Source organism: Triticum dicoccoides, chromosome 7A, assembly GCF_002162155.2.
Source record: "Triticum dicoccoides isolate Atlit2015 ecotype Zavitan chromosome 7A, WEW_v2.0, whole genome shotgun sequence".
In the NCBI taxonomy this organism is placed as follows: domain Eukaryota; kingdom Viridiplantae; phylum Streptophyta; class Magnoliopsida; order Poales; family Poaceae; genus Triticum; species Triticum dicoccoides.
The window spans coordinates 419,916,711-419,925,652 of record NC_041392.1 but is presented as its reverse complement, the minus strand read 5'-3'; positions in this window follow the sequence as shown (position 1 = coordinate 419,925,652).

Below are 8,942 nucleotides of genomic sequence, written 5' to 3'. Positions count from 1 at the left end.
GCGAGAAACGAGCAGCTCGTCTATCCGTGGCAAAGGTGGCATCCAAGACCAAGGCATAAGAGCCCGGACTCGGCATCACCTCTGGGTGGTCAGCCCTGCTCCAGCTAATAGGCTTCTCGGACCAGTGCATGAACTCTGGCGTCTCTGATGCTACTGCATTCACCTCTGGTCACTGTAGCCGCCTGCTGCTTCGATCATCAGCCATGCTGGTAAATATCACGTAGGCTCCATGCTCTTCGGGGTACTCGTCTTGTACTGTGCCGACTGGCCTGACAGCCGGCTGCTGGGGCGGAGGCAGAGGCTGCTGCCCAGCAGGTGAGGGAGGTAGGAGGTCGTCTCCTTTGGCAATCCTGGTGAGCCAGTGGCACTTCCGGGTGGTGTGATTTGACGGCTTCGCGCTGCTATGGAACTTGCAAGGACCATCCAAAGTCTGCTCGTATGAGAAAGCCGGCAACCAGTTGGGCTTGCCACCTTTCTGTCGCTTGGGTGGAGGCTGCCCATCCGGCTGCTGGTCTTCAACTGTCGTGACCTGCCGGCTGCTGGAAGCCGGCTGCGGGGCCTTGCGCTTGTGGTCGTTCTGCTGTTGCCGCCGACTGGCGTCTCCTGCCGGAGTTCTTGGAGCCCGAGGGGCCACTTTGCCAGTTGCGCTAACTTGAATCTCCGCCTTCATGGAGGAGTCGGCCGTGGCATATTTGTCTGCTATGATCAGCAGCTCGTCGAGGGTTTCTGGCTCGTCGCTGAGCAGCTTGTGCTTGAGGAGGGTGCCTTCTCTGCACCCGGCGGTGAAGTACTCAATAGCCTGCACCTCGTGCACGCCCTCGCGGGAGTTCCGGAGCTCGGCCCAACGCGTGAGGTAGTCGCGAGTCGACTCGTTGGGGCCTTGCATGCACAAGGAAAGCTGACGAGGCTTGGGAGGACGCTTGTACGTGCTTGTGGAGTTGCGGAGGAATGCTTCGGTGAAGTCGACCCAGCTGTTGATGTTGCGGGGCTTCAGGCTATTCAGCCATGTCCGGGCCGTGCCCTGGAGCATGAGCGGAACATATTTTACGGCGACACGCTTGTTACCGTTCGCTATGTTGACAGCCGTGGAGTAGTCAACCAGCCAGTCCTCCGGCTTCACGGAGCCGGTGCACTTGGGCGTGTCTCTTGGGAGCGTGAACCCTTTGGGAAAGGGCTCGTCTCGAATGCGGGGCTCGAAACAAGGCGGACCCAACTCATCTTTTTCTTCCAGCCCAGAGATCGATGAAGTCGGTCGATCCGGTGGCGGGCATCGTTTTCTCCGACTCCCTCTCGGCGGCCAAGGTGGTCGCCGAGAGTCAGATGGTCAGCAGGCGGCAGGGAGACTCGCCTTTCCTTGCGAGGAGGAGGAGGCGGACAGTCATCCCGTCATTCCACTGCTCTCGGGCGGCCGTCTTGGTCGCGCTCTATGGTAATGTGAGTCCGACTGTGGCTGACAGCCGGATCCTTGTCTTTCCTTCCTCGGGCGCTGCTAGTCGGCGTCCGAGACGTCGCACCTTGATCTCGGCGAAGGTCATCGTTTTGCCGCTGCGGCGCCTCCGTGGGGCATCCGGCCTCGTTCTGTGCGGCAGCCGCGTCGAGGAGCCGCTGGACTCGCTCCATCATCAGGCGGCGCTCTTTGCCCTCAAAGTTGTCCAGCTCGTCCGCTGCCGCCTGGGCGGCTCGAATGTTCTCCGCAGGCGTGGCGTACACAGGGCGACTTGCCTCGAACAGGTTGGCGATGGCCACGCCGTGCTGCTGGACCGCGCCAAGGCGGCTGGGCCCAGCTGGGGCTGGCGAGCCACCCATAGCGCGATCCATCTCATGCTGGTAGGCTTCTGACAAGCGTCTCATGCTAGCCATCTTCTTCGCGCCTTCGACGAGCTGAAGGCGGCGCGCCTCCAACGTCTCCGCATCAGCGTCTTCCGGAATGGGCGCAGTCAGGTCTTGTAGTGCCGCGCCAAGTGGGTCATGCGCTCCTCCACCGAGAGGCTCGTCATGACCGATGATGAGCACCTCGGTGATGGTGCTTCCGTCGCTCTCCGTGCGAGGGAGAGGCTCGTCGTAGACCACCACGTTGGTGGGGAATGCGTCGAGCGACGTGGTGTCGGAGTCGACTAGCATCGGGTCGGTGGATCCTACAGACACCAAGTCCACGGCAGGCTCGCCGGCGACGTGGAGTTGGTCAAGGAGGCCCGTGAGGAGGCTCTCGGGGCCTCCCGTGCCTGCATTGGATGCAGGTTCGTCGAAGAGGCGAACCTCGCCAACAAGATCGGCGAGGCAACTGGCTGCACAGGTGATCTCAACGCCGTGCAACGCGTCAGCGCAAACTCCGTCTGGCGTGCCGGGCTGGCTGCGCTTGCCAGGGAGAAAAAGGGTTCCCGTCCAAAGCAGGTCTCCGGACGACGGTGCACCATGCCCCATGGTGGGCGCCAAATGTCGGGGGTTGGGTGCGACATATGCCAAAGGATGGCTTATCATGGTGGGGGCGAGTAGAACGTCGCTGGTGCCTGGAAACGGGATAAGGCGAAGACATGCTCGCCGACGAATCTTACCCAGCTTCAGGGCTCTCCAGGAAGATAATACCCCTACTGCTGCTCTACGGGGTCTCCGCATGATCACTATGGCAAAGTGTTTACATGGTTGCTCCTTGAGCTGTTTCCTAGAGGTAGGAGAAGGCAAGGCTAGCTCTCTCCTTCCTATATGATCTGGTCTAGTGCTAATGGATTCCAACCCTTTGCATAGATGCCCTAGGGGTTTATATAGGCCTACCCCCCAGGGGTACAATGATAATCCGGCTGGGCGTGGGCCTAGCCGTCAGTCTCTCTGGCCGCCGTCTTATCCGCCGACTCCTGGGGCCCGCCGACTGGCTTGGTGTGGAGCCGACAGGCCGCGTCCGCCGCGGGCGGGTCTTTGCCGGCTGCAGATTACTGTAGCCGTGCCTCTAATGATGCAGGCTCGGTCATGAGGTCGTGGCGACAGCCCCGCCGTCTGGCGGGCGATCACTGTGGCCACTACTTGTCGTGTCTGATTAATGGCGCGTGGGGCCCGTGGGAGGGGCCGGCCGACTTCTGGTGGCCGACTCCCACCCGGGCCGACTGGTGGTGCTTTCGCCATCTTTCGTACGCCCGCTGACTTGTGGGACCCATCATCCCTGGGTCGTACCAGCAGGCTGTCGTGGGCATAGGGCTCCGCCCCCTGGGGCTAATGTCAGGGCCGGCATGGCAACAGTGTCGCGCCGTGCGGAGATCTCCGCGGGTACGGCGTACTGTAGCCACGCCTGCCCTTGGAAAAAGGGGTGGGAGTGGACCTTACTGTGGCCACTCCCCGTCCCGTCCCTCTTTATGGGGGCATGGTGGTTGTTGGCGTCGCGGGCCGACTTCCCAAGGCCGGCTTCTCCGGAAGTCGCCAGTCAGGAGTCGCCTCATCCTGAAGTCGTTCCTAGGACTCGGCCGCGAGTGGGCAGCCGGCCGCCTCGCCACCGACTCTCAGAAGGCGGCTCTTCGTCTTGGGGTCTCGAGTGGCGCAGTCTGCCTCAATGTCTTGAAAGGTTCTGGGCCTGGGTTAGCCTACCCGTTGCCCATTACTCCGACAGTGGTGAGTACCCCCTAGTCCAGGACACCGTCAGTAGCCCCCTGAACCGGTCTTCAAGTTGGGGGCGCTCCTCGATTCTTCTGAACTGTTCTTCATCTTCGGTCGTCGGTCTTGAAAACTGGTTCAACAAATCTTCCCATCTTCGATCTTGAGGATCGTCGAGCTAAATCCGAAGAGTTCACACGTCAGGCATCCAAGGAGACCTTCAAGTTTTCGTCCTTTATCAATGGCTTGTAATTTTTTACGCCACACCTTGGGTTTGAAGTTGTTTCCATGCGGCGGTGTCCTCTTGCATCCGAGCTCTAATGCCGGACTGCCTTTGAGGTATCCTTTGCAGCCAAGCACCAATGCCGGACTGCATCCGAACTCCAACGCCGGACTGTATCCGAGCTCCAACGCCGGACTATATCCGAGGTGTCATAGATCACCTTAGTTTGAAAAAGTTTGAAGGAGGTTAAACCAAGCTTAATGCCGGAGATGCCCTCTATGGAGCCAGCCACTTGCAACCGAGCTTCATGCCGGACTGCTTCCAAGCTATATTTTGCAGCCGAGCACCAACGTCGAACTGTATCCGAGCATCACCTCGGCCATGAGCTAATTTTTATGAATTTAATTCCGATTTGTGCAATGTATTCTCTGCCGAGATGTATAGCCAATAGCCCTCAAGGTGCGTGTTGGCCTAATATCTGGGATGCACCTGAAGAATAAAATCAAACCACTTTTCCCAGTAGCCCCTGAGACTCTGGTCGATTCGTGAAATCGGCCTGAGGATCAATTCCCAGCTCGGCAGCATACTTAGGAATAGAAACGCGGTGTAATATATTAGAGGAAATAGTGATCGACGAACGGGCCCTTGAGAGAGGGTCTTGAGAAGCTGCCGTAATACATTAGCTTGATGTCAGATAGGTCCGAAGACGCATTTGCCTGTAGTTCGGTCAAGATGAACACTGAGCACTTTGAATTTTCTGCATTGAATAGACAATGCAGTAGCCCCCGGTCCACTGGTCGGGTGGCAACACCAGATCAGGGGATCGATGTGCCCCTTTAATATTTATAAATAATGAGCCCGAAGCCCAGTAGCCCCCGAGCCTTAATGCGGGCATGGGTGGCCGAATTAAGGATCGATATCCATAGTAAAATCACAAATTATGTGTAATGACTCTATGTATCCAAGTAATTTACATCATTAATGCTCGGATCCGCATTGTACAGAACTTTGTTGACCGACCATCGGCTTCAACCTCTTCAGCCAGTAGCCGACGAATGTTTTCCTACTTTATAAGGCCGTTATAAGGGCAAAGATTTATGGAAAACAAGGCAATCTGGCCATACAGTTTTATAAACAAAGGTACACGGAGAGATGTTATATTATGTTTTAACGTAAGAAACATCTTCCAAAGAAAATAGTCCCGCCATCGGTTCCTTTCTTTGGGTCGTCATGCTTACCATGATCATGAAAGCTCACCTCCGATCAATGTGGGAGGAAAATATTGAGGATTTAGTTCGGGGAAAGTTCCCGAACTCTATGGTATTAATGAACCAAAATTTTCACTTCTGTCGTTGCCGACCAATGTGATCCTTTAAGATTGCTAGCTTTCGGCTTCACCCAGTTTGAGGTACTTACTCGGATGACCCGGTAGTAACAATCACAGAGGTGCTCCCTTTACTACCTTTCTGAACAATCGGGAACATTGGGGTATGCACAGGAGCCAGGCAACCCAGCTTGGCCAAAATCTTAAGTCAAATTGATGCATATTTATGGCTTTATAATGATGACTGTGGAAGGAGGCCCTCGCATATTAAATACAAACGCCGATGATATGTTTATTTTGACTCCATTGCGACCGTTTATCATTTGAATGTGGCCAATCATCGGCTTCCACCCCCTTGTAGATGCCACACGGGGTGTTTTCACAATAACAAAACAACCCTTAGCCGACGTCTCTGTGCCCGAAGGCGGTTGTGTTAGCAGAAACGAGGAAATCAGATATGCGGGCTTTATAAGTTTCACTTAGTCATAGGAGCTTAAAGTTGGGAGGCTAGTTACTAGCCTCCAGTTAGTGTTCGGCGACAGTCGAGGTCAAGCCGTAAACACTTCGGCCAATGTTATAAACGGACTGTCATTTAACATGGGGTGATCTCTATCGATCTTATAATTTAACACAGTCGTCGGATCGCTAACCATTTAACACTTATTGTGGCAATCAGTTTTCGGCTTTCTCCACTAAGGTGCTTAACCATGCTAGCTGGAAGCACAATCGCAGTGGTTCTCCCTTTGCACACCTAGCCGAACAAAGCGGAACATAGGAGGCAAGCACAGAAGCCGGGCAACCTAACTATTGATCAAAGACACAATTCGAAACCGATGCATATAAAGCAATACCCGAGAATATTTTGCTGAGTCTCTAAAGGTGTCCGGCGTTGCACTGCGAGACTTATGCTGGAAACACATAAATAGTTTAAAAGTGACATAGGCTTAAAAACCAAAAGACTTATGCGGAAACTCCACATCTGAACTAAATCAAGTCAATTGGTGCCAATCGGAAAATTGGTCTAAATTTTTTTGTGCTTATGTCGTGCTTTAACATGACACATCCGATCTCAAGACTGCAAGTGGGTCAAGATCGGACCCAGGCTATCCGGCTATTGACCACACACTCGAGTCGAGGAAGGAGTGATAGAAAAAGACTTTGCAACGAACAAGAAGAAAACACACTTATTATAAAACGACTAATGTAAATTTAAGATCCCCCAGCTAACATGGGTAAAGGGAGTTTCTTTTAACAAACAACTCACGTGAGCACGGTCGAACCGAACACAAATTAAAAATTTAAAACTTTGAGCATGAAAGCGAATTAGCTCGTTAATGTGCTCGGTGTAGATGATGTGGCCGGAGCTTACGGCGGGATGAGGTCCCATCCCCCAAGCCAGTCCCGAGGTGGCCGAGCGAAAAGCTCGGCACTCCAAAGTGGAGACACAGCACGACCGATATGGTGAGGCGAAGCCTCACGTCTAGCTGAAGTGATGGAGCAGGTCGGCGGGTGACGCCAGAGCCCCCATGTTAGCCGATGTGTCGAAGCTTGTCGGCATGGTGGACGTCAGCTGATAGGAACGACAGTGTGGCGATGTCGGCACAGGGTCGCTCATCGAGGCAAAGTAGTTTTCCTGCGGACATATAAACAGTGCCACCCAGAAATAGTAACAATAATATACTTTTTTACAATAAAATTCTTCCACTTAATTAATTTAAGAGAAGTAAAAAATTAGAGAAATATGGCCTGAATGCTGAGGTCCTCCCGACAAAGTCACCCCTCCGACGTCAGTACACAGATGTCGACATAGGTCGGCTAGTCGAGGTGACGACGAGAGGCTCGCCAAGTGTCGAATGTCGGTAGAATATTTCTGCAAAAATAATGTAGTGCAGACCGGCAGAAAATATCCTGCTTAATAATTTTACGTACTAAACAAATAGTTAGGAAAAATAGAACCCTGTTTGGTAGCGACGACCGCCGCATATGAAAACAAGCAGAACTGATCAGTATTTTAAGTAATACTGAGAATCAGATAGCTTCGATCTTTACAACAGGAATCACCAAAATATGCAGCACTAGCACTAGTTTAAATGGCCAACTAGATTAGGGAGACCTTGCTGCAAAACTAGCACTGAGGGGTTAAGAGTACTTTTGGCCTACGCCTTTTTGAATAAATTAGTAGGTGCCAAATTAAGAAGAGGAAAGAAATGAATCTCCCTGATGTGTGATGCACCAAGCTGAATTTCAATCGTTCTGTGTGCACGTCCACAGTCAACATGGTCTCCTTGGTAGATCGCCATCAGTCAGATCAGTGTAGCGAACCTGCAACTTTAGGTTGCTGTTGCTTGCGCATGTTTCTTCAGGGACATCATAGTTCAGATCCGACGTACGCGACAGGTGCAACCATCGTTGTTAAAATTTTCTTGATCTTGGGCAGTTTTACGTGGTGATCCCCTTTGGAATCTGTGCACATGGGTGCTTCATTTGTGGCTTTGGTGTTGCCGCCGGGGACTTGTCCCTGTAAACGTCCGCCTAGGGCGGCACATCAACAGTTCGAAAAAAAACTTCTACGCAATTAACATGAGTAGAATTGAATAAACATGGCTTGGGCGATAAGGTCAGCCGGGCGGCGCGGCAATGTGGAAAAGCCGACATGGAGATGCGCGTCGACGCGACGCCACGACTTGGTCGACGCAGGCGCGACAACAACATTGTCTTGCCGAGGTGTTAGCATGGTCCAATCTAAATAGATTGCCTGCACACACAAAGTAGTGTAACCAGGAAATGATAATAATGAAAAGAAAGGTGCATAATTAATTTATGCGATGTGAAAAGGTCTTCTAAGTACGTCCTGAGTGCTGAGGCTAGCCCGACAGCGCGATGGCGTCGTGGCACGGCGATGTCAACAAAGATCGGCCTGCCCAGGTGACAGCAGCGAGAGGCTGGTCGGACCGATGGCACGTTCAAGTGTCCGTAGGATATCTCTTTTTGTCGACGGTGACCGTAGAGAAGACTGAAGCGATTAAAAGAGGCCCATTTGTACTGTACGAGTACCAACTAGTACCAAGAGCGTGAAGTAGCATTACTAATTGAAAAGCTACTAGTTTTTATCAACTAAATCTTGGAGATCGTGCTGCAAAACAAAGCAATGACTGCATTAGCACTTCAGTGTATGGAAGCAGCAAAAAATACTACTACTAGAGGACAATAACGATCAGCCATGCACAGAGTAAAAAAAGGAAATAGCATATAGAAGGAAAAATACAAAAGGGAAGAAAATCTCCCTGGACGATAGCTGCCCTTTGTTGATCATTGATCCCAATTAGTACTACTAGGACTTCTTGCGAAGGATCAGCAGGCGGTCAAATCCGAAGACCTCAAGGTCATCCGGCGGCTCTGGATGGCTGCTGCCCGTACGAGGATTTCTCCTCGGCTCTGTGATCCAGTGCTACATACGAAAATGAGGCCAGCTGCCAGTCAATCTTTGATTAGACGGCGCGGTCTGCCAATACCGACCGAGGTAGAACGCCGGATACCAGCGCAACTGTTGGTAGCGAATTTTTTAGACCTTGATTTCAATCTAATCTGCGAACAAAGCTCGAAAAACAGTGATGAATCACGCAAAAACAAACTAGTACAGGACAAATCTGACCAGAAAAATATCACCTGATTATTCATCGATCCGTGACGATCACCCAGCAGGCTCTCAACGAAAGCATCAATGTCAGTTCTATATCTGGCATATCTTCTAGTTGGGGTCCTAAGCTAGGCATCTTGGAACGATGGTAACATGGACACAGGATTTTACCCAGGTTTGGG